The sequence below is a fragment of the Neopsephotus bourkii genome, unplaced genomic scaffold (assembly GCF_033783945.1).
Source record: "Neopsephotus bourkii isolate Nb327-2 ecotype Australia unplaced genomic scaffold, CSIRO-AGI_Nbou_v1 NB_1474, whole genome shotgun sequence".
Lineage (NCBI taxonomy): Eukaryota > Metazoa > Chordata > Aves > Psittaciformes > Psittacidae > Neopsephotus > Neopsephotus bourkii.
In genome coordinates, this window is record NW_026901950.1 from 473,546 (window position 1) to 477,082 (window position 3,537).

Below are 3,537 nucleotides of genomic sequence, written 5' to 3' on the forward strand. Positions count from 1 at the left end.
TGGGATATAGCCCTAGAGGGCAGGGGGGCTCAAGACTCTTGGTTGGTCTTCAAGAATCACCTGCTACAAGCTCAGGAGTGTTGCATCCCAACCAGAAGGAAGTGCAGCAGGAGGGCCAGGAGACCTCCTTGGATGGATAAGGAGCTCCTGAGGAAAATTCAAATGAAAAAAGAGTTTTATAGAAAGTGGAAGCAAGGACAGGCGGCCTGGGAAGAGTACAAGGATGTTGTCCGGGAAGCTAGGGACCAGGTTAGGAAAGCTAAGGCCCAGTTAGAATTAAACTTGGCTAGGGATATTAAGGATAACAGGAAGGGATTCTACAGGTACATAGCAAATAAAAAACAGATTAGGGAGAATGTAGGCCCCCTCAGGAAGCTCTCAGGTGAACTAGCTACACAGGATTTGGAGAAGGCTGAGGTTCTGAATGACTTCTTTGCCTCGGTCTTCTCTAGCAAAGGCTCTGACCGCACCACCCAAGTCTTGGAAGGCAGACGCAGGGACTGTGAGAATGAAGACCTTGGGCCCACTGTAGGAGAGGAACTGGTTCGAGACCATCTTAAAAATCTGAATGTGCACAAGTCCATGGGTCCTGATGAAATCCATCCGCGGGTCCTGAAGGAGCTGGCAAATGAAGTTGCTAAGCCGCTGGCCATCATATTTGAAAAATCATGGCAGTCAGGTGAAGTTCCTGATGACTGGAAAAAGGGAAATATAACCCCCATTTTCAAGAAGGGGAAAATGGATGACCCAGGGAATTACAGACCAGTCAGTCTCACCTCTGTGCCTGGCAAAATCTTGGAGCAGATTCTCCTGGAAGGCATGTTAAGGCACATGAAAAACAACAGGGTGCTTGGTGACAGCCAGCATGGCTTCACTAAGGGGAGATCCTGCCTGACCAATTGGGTGGCCTTTTATGATGGGGCTACAGAACTGATGGACAGCGGTAGAGCAGTTGATATCATCTACCTGGATTTGTGTAAAGCGTTCAACACTATCCCGCATGACATCCTTGTCTCTAAAGTGGAGAGACATCAATTTGATGAATGGACCACTCAGTGGATAAAGAACTGGCTGGATGGCCGCACACAGAGAGTTGTGATCAATGGCTCAATGTCCGGCTGGAGACCAGTAACGAGTGGTGTCCCTCAGGGATCGGTGTTGGGACTGGTCTTGTTTAACATCGTCATTGCTGACATGGACAGTGGGATTGAGTGCACCCTCAGCAAGTTTGCGATGGCACCAAGCTGTGTGGTTCGGCTGATCCGCTGGAGGGAAGGAATGCCATCCAGAGGGACCTTGACACGCTTGTGAGGTGGGCTGATGCCAACCTCATGAAGTTTAACCATGCCAAGTGCAAGGCCCTACACCTGGGTTGGGACAATCCCAGACACAGCTACAGGTTGGGCAGAGAAGAGATTCAGAGCAGCTCTGCAGAGAAGGACTTTGGGGTGTTGGTGGATGAGAAAATGAACATGAGCCGGCTTCAGTGTGCACTCACAGCCCAGAAAGCCAACTGCATCCTGGGCTGCATCAAAAGAAGTGTGACCAGCAGGTCAAAGGAGGTGATCCTGCCCCTTTATTCTGCTCTCGTGAGACCTCACTTGGAGTATTGTGTGCAGTTCTGGTGTCCTCAATGTAAAAAGGGCATGGATCTGTTGGACCAATTCCAGAGGAGGGCCACGAGGATGATCAGGGGACTGGAGCACCTCCCCTGTATGAAGACAGGCTGAGAAAGTTGGGGCTGTTCATCCTGGAGAAGAGAAGGCTGCGTGGAGACCTCATAGCAGCCTTCCAGTATCTGAAGGGGGCCTATAGGGATGCTGGGGACTGTAGTGATAGGACAAGGGGTAATGGGTTAAAACTTAAACAGGGGAAGTTTAGATTGGCTATAAGGAGGAAATTCTTTCCTGTTAGGGTGGTGAGGCACTGAAATGGGTTCCCCAAGGAGGTTGTGAATGCTCTATCCCTGGCGGTGTTTAAGACCAGGTTGGACGAGGCCTTGGGTGTTATGGTTTAGACGAGATGTCCCTGCCCATGGCAGGGGTGTTGGAACTTGATCTTAAGGTCCTTTCCAACCCTAACCATTCTATGGTTCTAAAGCCTTATCCTTTCTGAAACAGACTATTATTTAAATTTATGAGAAAAAACTTAAAAGCCAGTGGATTGTGTTTGTGGTGTTTCTTTGTGATTCTGCACCTCTCTTTGGTACCCAAAGACTCCACACTTTCCTCCCAGTACTGTCTGTTCTGAAATGTCTTGATTATTTTTTTTTCCCTTAAATTTTGAATGCTGGTATTGGGGATCTTTTTGTCAAAAATTAGCTAATTAGTTTATTGTTAAGGTCTGTAACTTTCAGGGCACCAAGAAAGATTAACTTGAATTAATTGAAGGATTTATATTTAAGCCTCCAAATGAATGTGCCAAAACTTCATATGGTAGAGCTTTCAATTTTATTCCATGTGCTGTCGGGTTACATCTGCAGGGCATTATCCTTATCCTCCTGCCACTTCTGAAGCAGTGTATTATACTCTTTCCTTTGGCAACTACTGGAGTCATACAGCTTTTCCACATGATGTCAGCCTGCTGGAGTCAACTCTTGTTCAGTTGCACCAGAGCTGTCAAATACCACTATCTGGTTGAAAGATTCTTATTTTGGAAGCGTAGTAATCTGCCTCAAAGCATAACACACACAGAGAAGTTCGAGATGGAAGGGACCTTAAAGATCATCTCATTCCAGCCCCCTTGGCCTGGGCAGGGACACCTTCCACTAGACCAGGTTGCTGCAAGCCCTGTTCAGCCTGCCAGGGATGGGGCAGCCACAGCTTCTCTGGACAGCCTGTGCCAGTGCCTCACAGGGATGAAAGTCTTCCCAGTATCTAACTAAATCTACCCTCTTCCAGTTTAAAGCCATTCATTCCCCCTTGTCCTATCCCTACATGCCCTTGCAAAAAAACCCTCTCCAGAATCAAGAGGACTGAAGCAGATGAACAGCTAAACTTTGAGCTTTGTCTCTGAAAATAAATATAATGACCTGTTGACAGCTTGGAGAGATAAGAACCAGGAAGCATGATTGATACCAGCATGAATGGGTGACTTGGACATAAAGTGAAGCTCAGGTCTTCTGGAGGCTGGGGTACAAAGGACAGTTCCACATAAGTAATTGTAAGGAGACAAATTAGGATTCTCAAATGGAGAAGCTCAGAAAGTGTTAACTGCTTCAGTTCCTTCTTCAGAAAGAGCTGTAGATGAACAGTCTCTGGTGCCTGAGGAGCACTGAGCATGGGTGTCTCTGTACGCAGAGGTAAGGGAAAACCTAGCTAGGACAGGAGTCTCTTTACTAGGCCTGCTTTGGAGATACCAGTTTAAGAGAGAAAGTGAAGTTGACTTTAAATCCATGTTGCATTTTTAGCATTTCCGTACCAGCTTAATAAACAGATTTAAGGCAAGTAAAAAGACAAAATAGTACAGCGTACAGGTGATAATAAACTCTTACTTTCACAGTGAGTCTACATAGAAAGAATCACAGAATCCCAGACT